Raw genomic sequence first — 10757 nt, forward strand, 5'->3', positions numbered from 1 at the left:
TGAATCTAAGATGCTATCTTTAGTATGTATGAAGTCAGTATATGTACACTAAAAGAAAAGGTGAAGCATCTCTACCAATTTAACAATGGTCTGGTAGTTTTATCTCAATTTGAGACTTCATTTTATTCTCATTAAAATATAGCTTGTTTATTTATCACTCTTGGGCAAACATTAAAAGCAAAATATAAGTGAAAAGTGGTTTGGTATTCTAAGACTAAATATTAAGTGTTTACATTTTCAACTAGAAGTTACCGATGTCTTTGATATTTCCACATATATATCCTTTGTGGTGACATGAGCATTGGTGATTCAATATTTTATAGAAAAATGGTATATTGTTTTTCTCAGGACTTCTATCCACGTATCTGATATCCACTATATAAGTTTTATTTTTACAAGGTTAGGCAATGACAACTATATTACATCTGCTCCTGGATGACAGTTATAAATTCTCCACATTAAAACATGTTTAAATTTTTTAAAAAATTATGTCCAGTGAAATTTTGACAGCAGTCCACGCATACCACAAAGTTTGCTCTCTATTCTTTCAATTACTCATTGTTACCCACAATCTGAAAAGTTAAGTGGAAAATTCTAGAAATAAACAATTCATAAGGTTTAAATTGCAGAACATTCCAGAGAGCATGGAGAACCCTTGGGCAGACATGCTGTACAACCCAGAATGTGAATTATTCTTTTATCTACCATATCCATGCTAAATATGCCATTTGCCTATTAGTCCTTAGTAGATGTCTTGGTTATCAGATTAACTGTCATGGTATTGTAGTGCTGTGTTGAAATAACCATTATTTTACTTTATAATGCACTCAAAGTACAATCATAGAGAAACTGACAATTTGAATGTGCCAAGGAAAAGATTTAATATGTTTTGAAGTGGAAAAGTGAATGTTTTGGACTTAATTAAGAAATGAAAAAATGTATGCTAAGTTTGCTAAGCTCAATGGTAAGAAAGAATTTTTATCTATTAAATTATGAAGTAGAAAAAAGAAGTTCATGCTATTGATTCTGTTGAGAAAGAAACTGCAAAGGATAGACTGCAGTGTGTGGTGAGTGCTTAGTTAAAACAGAAAAGACATTAAATCTCTGAGTGGAAGAAAAGAATTAAAAACATTCTCTGAATGGTGGCAAAGTATTGCACCAAAAGGCATTAACCTAAGAGAGCCTGTAGAAGTGACACCAAGCTATATACTGTAAGTAAGAAATGGTTAGTAGTTCAGTACTAAAAATTGCAAACATTACTGAAGTAACTAAATCTAATAAAGAAGCTGCCACCACACTTTAGAGGTGAAGAAGTTGAGCAAGGAGAAAATGCAAAGCAGAGTCTTCAGTTGTGATGAAACTGGTCTCTTCTGAAAGAAGTTGCACAACAGAGCCTCTATTCATAAAAGAACAAGGAGGCACCAATGTAAACCATGAAAGGACAAGTTAAATCTGGTACTATGTGGTGATGCTGTTCAGTATATGATAAATCCAGCCATAGCATACTGAGCAAAAACCCCACATAATCTCAAAAACAAAATCAAAAATTATCTGTCAATAATCTGGCAACATAATCAGAAAGCACGGGTGACATGATATAGCTTACCAATTAGCTCCACCAATATTTAACCTCAGGGATGGAAAGAATACTTGGAAGAAGAAGAATTGGAATTTGCAACCCGATAAATATGTGAAGTCCCGGGTTCTATCCCCAATACTAAAGAAAAAAAAAAAGAAATAAAAGCAAACTCTATTCATTGACAATGAACCTGGTCATTATGAATCTATTTGCTATGAAAATAAAAATGTTGGAGTTGTATTTTTACCTCCAGTTACAGACACATTGCTTCAGTTCCCTGACCAGAGCATTATTCAGTTTGTCAAAGACACATACACACCTGTCTGGAATTTGATTACATTTAATTGGCAATCAATGAAGAGCCTAATCTGGAATTAATGCAGTGCTGAAAATCATTCACTATTTCTGATGCAATAACATTCATCAAAGTTGCAATAGATGAATTAAGACCAGAAACTCTATATGCCTACTGCAAGAACTTATGAAGTAAAGTTATGAATGATTTTAAAGAATGGATTCTTGGAGAAGAAAGAAAATCATTTACTTAGAAATATAAATTGGTGAAGAATTATTTGCTGACATTTTTAGTGAAGAAATAAAAGAATATATCAAAAGCATTAAAAAATGTGAATAAAAGAGGAATTGGAGGAACATGAGCCATCTACAGAAGTGGGGGAAGAAAAGAAGAGAAAACTGAAGAAAAAGAAGCAATGTAAATATTACTGAAATCTACCAAAGTGTTTCAAGTTGCAGATTAAAAGACCAAATTATGGACTATGATTCTAAGATGGATTACAACATTAAAGTCACCTGGATGATTACTGAAGATTTATAACTTCTGTAGCAACACTTTGATCATCAAAAAGAAAGGTAACAGTAGCTTATAATAAAATTTAATAAAAAAAATCTTTAAACATTGAGAATCATCAGTAATCAACATCATCTGCTTCTGCCATCCAAACATCAGCATTGTCGTGGCTCCATGATGCAAGATCACCCAAAGCAGATGATACTTCTGAATTGTCATCAGAAAGTCAATAGCAGCCTACCGTTAAAATAATGTTAGATGACTATGCTTACATCATTTACCTCAGTTGATCTGATCTTATGACACAGACATCTCACATCACCACAGGAAATAAGGTGAATACAATATAACCAGACATGTTGACGATGTTGACAGAGAAGAGGCTAGAGAGAGATCATAATTATGTAACTCTTATTACAGTGTATAGTTACAATTGTTCTATTTTATTAATAATATGCTGTTAATCTCTGAATTTGCCAAATTTGTAAATTAAACTTAAGCACAGATATATGTGTATAGGAGACATATATTATATGTAAGGCTTGCTTCTTTTTGGGATTTCAGGCATTTAATAGGAATATTGAATATATTGCCTACAGATAAGGAATGGATTATGACAGCTGTGTTTTATGTAGAAATTTCAGATTCTACATAACTATCACAAAAAGATGGGAGTTTATGCTTCTTTATATTCAGGCCTCAGCTCCATAATCAATCTGAATCCAGCATTGGCACATCTAACACAATCAATTGGAAAATGCCTAGTGTTATTGAGTCTTTGCTGGCACAAGGATGCATTTGCTTAGAAGATCTTATTTTTCTGTAACCATAATAAAAGCATGAGCATTCTGTTTCTTCTAGTCATAGGTTCTGTGCCAACAAGAACTCCTCATCCAGGGAGGGGAACAATTAAAAAAACAAAAAACAAAAACAAAAAACAGTGGAAGAATATATTGTCTCTGATTCCCCAGAATCCTTGCCCATTATGATCCTCTGCATTCTTGAATACTCTTCCCTTTGGGTTAAACTCACAGTTTTTCCAGAATTTTTTATGTCTGAAAGAGATCTGTATCAGGAGAGTACAAAGGATTACCTATTGTTATTGAACCACCTGCCCGTATTGGTTTAACTAAAAGGTTTATTTTAACTTGTTTTAGACTTCCTATATGAAATGTGCCCATAAAAGCTCATGTATTAGAAACATGCTATCAATGTAGCAATGTTCAGAAACAAAATGCCTAGATTATGAGAACTGTAACCTCATCAGTGGATTAATCCATCTGATGGATTAATAATTTGAACAGACTTCTGGGTAGTAACAGTAAGCATGAGGTGTTCCTGGAGGAAAGAGGTCACTGGTACTCTTCTGTTAGGGAATTATGTTTGGTCTCTGGCTCCTGTCTCTGCTTGTGGCTACTGTGATCTCAATAGCTTTGTTCTGCAGCGTCCTTCTGCCATGATGCTCTGCCTCACTTCCTACCTACAGCAATGGAAGTGGTCAACCATGGACCAAAACTTCTGAAAACATAAGCCCCAAATAAACTTTTTCTCTTCTAAAATGTTCTTTTGCTCACAGTGACCAAAAGCTCACTAACACAACTGGCTAAATTAGGAAGTTTAATGGTTGAAAATAATCCATAATAGAAGAAGCATTATGTTGATCAAAATAACCAATTCACCAAGTTTTAGCCTAGAAGAAAAATACAACCATTTCTTTCTTTGATATTCATAAAGGAAACTCACAGAGAATTTATTTATTTGGGTGTATTTGGCCAAGTGCACTGAAAATTTGAGAAAATAAAGGGAAAATATGCAAATATTAAAAAACCAATTTATGATAAATATTCTTCATTCTTATTTCCAATGACATTTCTCTGGAGATAGGTTTTTACCTACTCCTAAGTTGATTGACTCTCTCTAATTCTGCCCTCCACAAAGTCCTCTCTTTTTCTCCTCTGCTCTCTTTTATACCCTAATTCTATTTCTCTCTTATCTAGGGAAGTGTCATGACCTTAATTCTATTACTCCAAATAATATTTACCTTACATCACAAATTCTTCTCAGGTTGTTTTCTAGAGAGACACCCATTCTCACAGCTATGCTTCATTGCTTTGAAGGGGTTTCATTCAAGAAGGTAAAGTATATTCGAATAAAAGTGCAGCTATATGTGTTACTGGAATTCGTGGCATGGTAGTTTCAAAAGGTTTTAAAGAAGGGCTAAGCTTAAATTAGAATTATAATTGCAGAGAAAAATATGAAAGAAATTAGGAAAAAATTCTAGGCAGGAAGTCAGAAGATGTAACAGAAGTGTGAGGGAGAATTATGAATCAATTATTTGGGGGAAATTAGCTTTCTATAATTAGCTCTAACCAGTGAGAGGCTTTGGCATGAGCTCTCCTGCTCTACTATGACACTCTAGTTTCTGTTGTCATTCCTTAATGGTAAAGCAGATGCTTGCTAAAGTGAATTCACAGGCCAGTTTGCATTAGGGAGCTGTTTTTTCATCTCTGAGATTCTAAGCCTTGTGCACAGATTCATGGTTATGGGGATGGTGGTATGAATATTTAATTCTTTCTTTCATTTTAAAATCTTCATCTATTTAATGAACATCTAGATTAATTAGTAAATGATCATATTGAAATGAATCCATTTAATTAAATCATATAATGTTTAAAGCAGGCAGTTGGAGTAACAGAACTTATTTTTTATAAGGTGGAGTAAGTAACAGTACAAGAATAAAATTCTGGAGGAGAGTGCCAAGGGGAAGCACTTCAATGTGAGCACATGGAGAGCCTGATGGTAGTAGCATTAACATAAAGTGCATGTTAAAGATAGAGGGGAATAAGATTGTGACATAGTTTGTTCCAAAAGAAGCTAATCATAAGAGTAATGAAATAAATTTCCTTACTTTTGCTATTTTGTTTAGGTCCTTCTTAAAAAATGAAAAATTTTGTATGCCTCTGAATATCATCTGATTGCCATTATTTGTTTTTAAAATTGAGGATGCAATATAGGAGAGTGGACTTAAAGTTATCTGTTGCATGTGTAGTTGGAGTAACCCTATGAATCTGTTCCAGGAAATACAGCATTTTCTCTGGTGTAATTAAACTAAGAATTTTTCTGCCCCCGGTCTCTGCCAGTTACATTTTGGGGAACTCCATACTGATATATCTCAAAATTACAGGTTCCCTCTTCAAGAAATTCTATTGTTTCATTAGTATATGGGATTTGCTTGATATATAGTTGGTATAGAGTAGATATTATTAATACATCAATAATTAAATGATGCTGAAGTGTATGTAACACAAGCTCAACTTGAAGAAGGAAGGGAGGAGACTTTCTGCTCTCCCATTAAGCTCTGCAGAACTAATGCAAGGACAAAATCATATTTCTTATATCATGTGTGGGTGTATCATGTGTAGTTAAAATTGACTCATAAATTAAATATTAAATTTTCCCATAAGTCCCTTGAACATATAAGGATGTATTCCCTTCTTATCAAACATCATCAACAACAACAATGAAGATAGCATTAATAATGATTAATATTTATATGTTACTGTCTTCCAGAGACTTTATTGGAGCCAAACGCTGATACATGAATTTCCAGAGAAAATATTTTGTAATAGGAAGAAACTTGTAGAGGTTCTCTGCTCTTTTCTTCACACCCCTCAGCAAAGAAATGAGGGCCACATTGGTGAATTCGCATTCTTGAAAGGCACTGACCCTTTCCAAGGGATTTTTAAAAAATGTGCTTTCTCCATGATGAAACTTTTCAACAGTTTTCCTTCTGTTTAAACATCACTTGGTTGTATAGTCTTATCTCTGGATAAGATAAGAAATGTCTTATCTCTGGAAACTTCACAGTGTTTGAATAGCATCATACCTGTTACCTTGCAGAAGAAGCTCCTCCTGCTAACACCCAGTGCATTTCACTCTACTCTTTCTCATATAAATAACTTCTCTTTCAGTATGCCACCTACCCTATGTATAGTTATAAAAAAAATGTTGCTGGGAAAACCAGAACATAAAATATATCAGCTACCTCATAAGAAAGACTGTGGGTATATAGAAGAATGCTAAACAACTCTTTAAAATTCCTGTATTTTAAATAGCACATATTGTATACACAGACAAGAGAGGGTAGTATTCATGAAAATTTAACATTAATCATAAATTAATCCATGCATGTGTCTAAAACAAACTTTAATCCTGAAGTTTATTCTACATGTTTTTATATTGCCTTTATTTTTGATTTTACACAGAAGAATGTTTCAATACTGAGAATTATGGGTTTGAGCTGAATCAATTAACTGCTCAAGTCCAAAACCTTATAGGGACCAAAAAGTAGTTTTGCTCTAAAACTGGTCTTCATGAGAGACATTTCTGATAACTTCAAGGCTCCATCTATATATATATATATATATATATATATATATATATATATATATATATATATATATATATATATATACAGGTTTAAATCATCATAATTAATCCATGATATCCTATCAATTAACTCAAATGTCCTATTAAGTCATAAATTAGTATACAGTAGCAATAAATTCACTAGGGAAATTTCTACTTCTTTGAGTGGCTCAGCTTTTGACTATATAAAATAATTTGATATTTAATATATATATATTTTTAATGATTCTAATAATTCCTCCAGAGATTTCCACCTGTCCAAAATCAGGTATGGCTTTTCTCAGATGGTTGTCAGGACTCAGACCTTCTTGCATATCATAAAAATATTTTATGTGCCTTTGATTAGACTGTAATTTATTTTTTCAAATAATATACTACATAATATTTCTGATTATTTTACAGTTTGACATCATAAATATAGCCAAATATTTATTATTATTCATCTAGGATGGAGATCTTTGGGGAGGTTTCTCCCCTCCAACTGTCAAGTGGTAGAATCTCAGGCTTTATCCTTCCTCTGTTGCTTTTGAACTATGTACTTTGTCAATATTTTTCTCTTTCTTTTGTCCTTGCCATATTGAAAAATAATGTTACATAAAACATTGTGTATTCCCACTGATGATACTGTCATTTTTTTTTTTTTTTTGGTACTGGGGATTGCACCCAGGGTCTCCTTACCACTGATACAAATCCTCAACCTTCTTTATATTTTATTATGAGACAATTGCTTAGTTGAGACAAAGACTTTGCTAACTTGCTTAGGACTTTGCAAGTTGTTGAGTTTGGCCTCAAACTTGCTATCCTCTTTCCTCAGTCTCCTGAGTTGCTGGGATTGTAGGTATGTACCACTGCACCAGGCTGATGCTGTCATTCTTGATATCTGTTTTCTGATAATTGATATGTTTTAGAATTCTTCATCCAATTTGATCAATGATGTATTCACCTGGTCCCTGAATTCTAGGCACATACATTACTTGAACTCAGCTACATCTCCACTTGAATATATAGGATATATTTCAATGTTGTACAATTCTGATTCTTCTCTCTACAACCTTCCTCTCCCACAGTGTTTTCTAAAACAGTGAGTGGAAATTATGTCTTTGCAGTTGCCCAGATCACAAACTTTTAGATTATCTTTTTCTCTGTTTCTCCTATACCCTCCATACATTTATCTACTGGATCCACATATTCTGCTACATTATTTTTTTAAATATACAATCTTTATCCATTTATTATTTTTATAGCTTCCAGTTTGGTCCTGTCTACCATCATCCTTCACCTGGTTTACTAAAATATCCATCTTTCATTCTGCTTATTTTACACTCAATTTTTGACAAATCATTCAGAATGATCCAGTATAACTGTTAAGTCAGACAACTGTATGACTTGTTTCAAAACATTTTTCTTCTCACGTTGGGATGAGTAAACAATGAAATTTCATCAAAGTCTTATTTAACTTTCTGTGATTTGAACTTTATTCTAAAACTTTGCTCCTCTATTAAGTTGAGTTAGTATTAACTTTATTTTTTGTCTTTACACATGCCAAGCAATTCCTCAATGGACCTTTGTATTTACTGTTTAATCTGATAAGAATGTTCTTCCCCATTATATTGATATACCCCATGTAAAAGGAAAAAATATTCACCTATGAAAGTGGCAAAATGCCTAAGTAAATGAAATACTTGCTAAACAAATTAAGAAAACCATTGCATACACTATAGGTTCTTTCATACGGAATAAGACTGAGTGAATAGCAGAATAAGATGTAGCTATTAATATTTGATTTATTTGTTCACAGAATAAAAATAAACATCTCTTTTTTCCCTTGGTTAAGACATGCATCAGAGCATGCAGAAGTTTAATTGGTCTCTGTAACCTCACTAAACTAGTCTATAAAATCATTAAACAATAGTATTAGGCAGTGAAAGAGGGTCTCTCTCTGTACTGGCTTCCCTGAGTTATAGAGAATGTGTAGCTAATATCACTCCATTGGTGAAGGTGTGGTTGACTTCAGTTATTACAGAGAGAATAATGTTTCAAGTTTCATTCCCTAATTTTCAGAGCAAGCCTGATATTTTGATTTACTAGAATCAAAGAAAATATAGAAGATAGAAAAAGTAACCTTTAAGAGAGTACAACATATCACCAAAAATAATTCCACACTGGCATACAGCATTGTGAAGTTGTGTATTTCTGGGGGGAAATACTGTGAAAGCTCTATGGGAAGAGCTTAAATAGTCCATACACTAATTGCTAGAAATAGTAATGTTGCTGAAGTGCATAGCTGTTCAATGGAAAAATACTTTGAAAATCCTTAAGGACAATTAAGAAAATATATTGCTTTTAAAAATCAATTAAAGATCAATTGAGAGTAAAAATAGAAAGAATATATTTCTGATATGAAAATGTAAAAAAAAATTAATTTTCTTCAGTCAGTTGATATGCTTCATCCAAAACAGGGAGTAAACCTGAACAGGGAAAAACTGCATAGAACAGAAATCCAATTCAGGAGAGAGAAACTAAGGAACTGTGAAGATACTAGAGGGGGGAGAATGATTGATGACAAAGGAATCTCAATTCTGTCTAGAGAAAGGCAAAAGCCTCTGGGAGTTCTCAAAAAAAAAAACAAACTTTTAAGTCCTTCAAGAAATGAAATTGACAAATGTCTGATACAGAGGAATAAATTGAGAGAGATAGTTGAAAGAAACTTTGTTATTGATAGTGACATGTTCATGGAAAAGTGAGCAAAAGATTAAAAAAGATTTTTCTATGAAAAATTATGCAAGAAGTAAAAATCCATAATATAACATGTATACAAAACAGAAAAGTATTTACAGAAGCAAAATAAAATTAGCATACACTGATTATAGCAGGAAAATAAGAGTAAGACATATTGGGATGAATAGAAGAAAGTGGGAAAGAATAGGAGTAAGTTCTACATTTTTTAATGGTAATATGCTTTGTAGAATTTTACCTCATTAAGCTGTATTATGGAAATAAGGTATACATTATCCTATTTGTTCAGTAGTGTCCATGTTTATGTCTATTTTTAGTATAGTGATTAACAGCATACCACTCATTTTCAAAGTAGTTCTAGTCTGAATCATACATTATAATTTCAATATGGCTTAGAGCAAAGGGATTATTTCTTATTCATGTTAAATAGAGGGGTCAGTAGTGGCTGCAATAGGGATATGTAATTTTTGTTTAAAAGATGCACTCAAAATACAATTTTAATGATCAATGATAAAAGTATTTGAGTATAAGTGTCAACTAAAATAAATCTTGTACAGGCCCCGATACATTATGGCATAAAAACAGTAATGATAAAATCACCTGTATAAACTCTTATCTTCAAACTTAATTTCTATTCTTATTCACTTGAACATTCATTTATTAATTTAACACTATCTTAATAATTATTTGGGTCAGTGAAATTCTTTTTCAGTTTTTAAGATCTCAAAATTATGTTACTGAGGCAGAAATATACTTCAGCAATTGCTGAAGAGTGAGATAGGTGCTAATAGAGGTTATGCAAAAGGCTAAAATAACACTTATGTTGTGCCTGAGGGTTTGTGGCATTTCTATCAAGTATGGAGTTTAGAGTGTGAATCTGCCAGATTGTTCTAAAGAGAAAGTGGTTGTGATGAGGGTAGAGAGGAGAGGGGAAGGAATGTTCTCTGCTCCCTTAGTGACTATGGCCACTCAGTCAGTGAAATCATCATATTCTCATAATCTCTTCAAAATACATACACAGCAGAAATTTAATATATTCCTTTTAAGAACTGAACATCTTTTTTTTTAAAAAAAAAAAAATTCTGTAAAAAGTTATCTGGGTGATTTAATATATTTAGCTATCCTCAGTGAAATTATTTTACTGTAATATCCTGTTGTTCATTAAGCCCATTTTTAAGTGAGTTCTAAAAGGTGGAAAGGTCTTAA

Source organism: Callospermophilus lateralis, unplaced genomic scaffold (genome assembly GCF_048772815.1).
Source record: "Callospermophilus lateralis isolate mCalLat2 unplaced genomic scaffold, mCalLat2.hap1 Scaffold_160, whole genome shotgun sequence".
Taxonomy (NCBI): Eukaryota; Metazoa; Chordata; class Mammalia; order Rodentia; family Sciuridae; genus Callospermophilus; species Callospermophilus lateralis.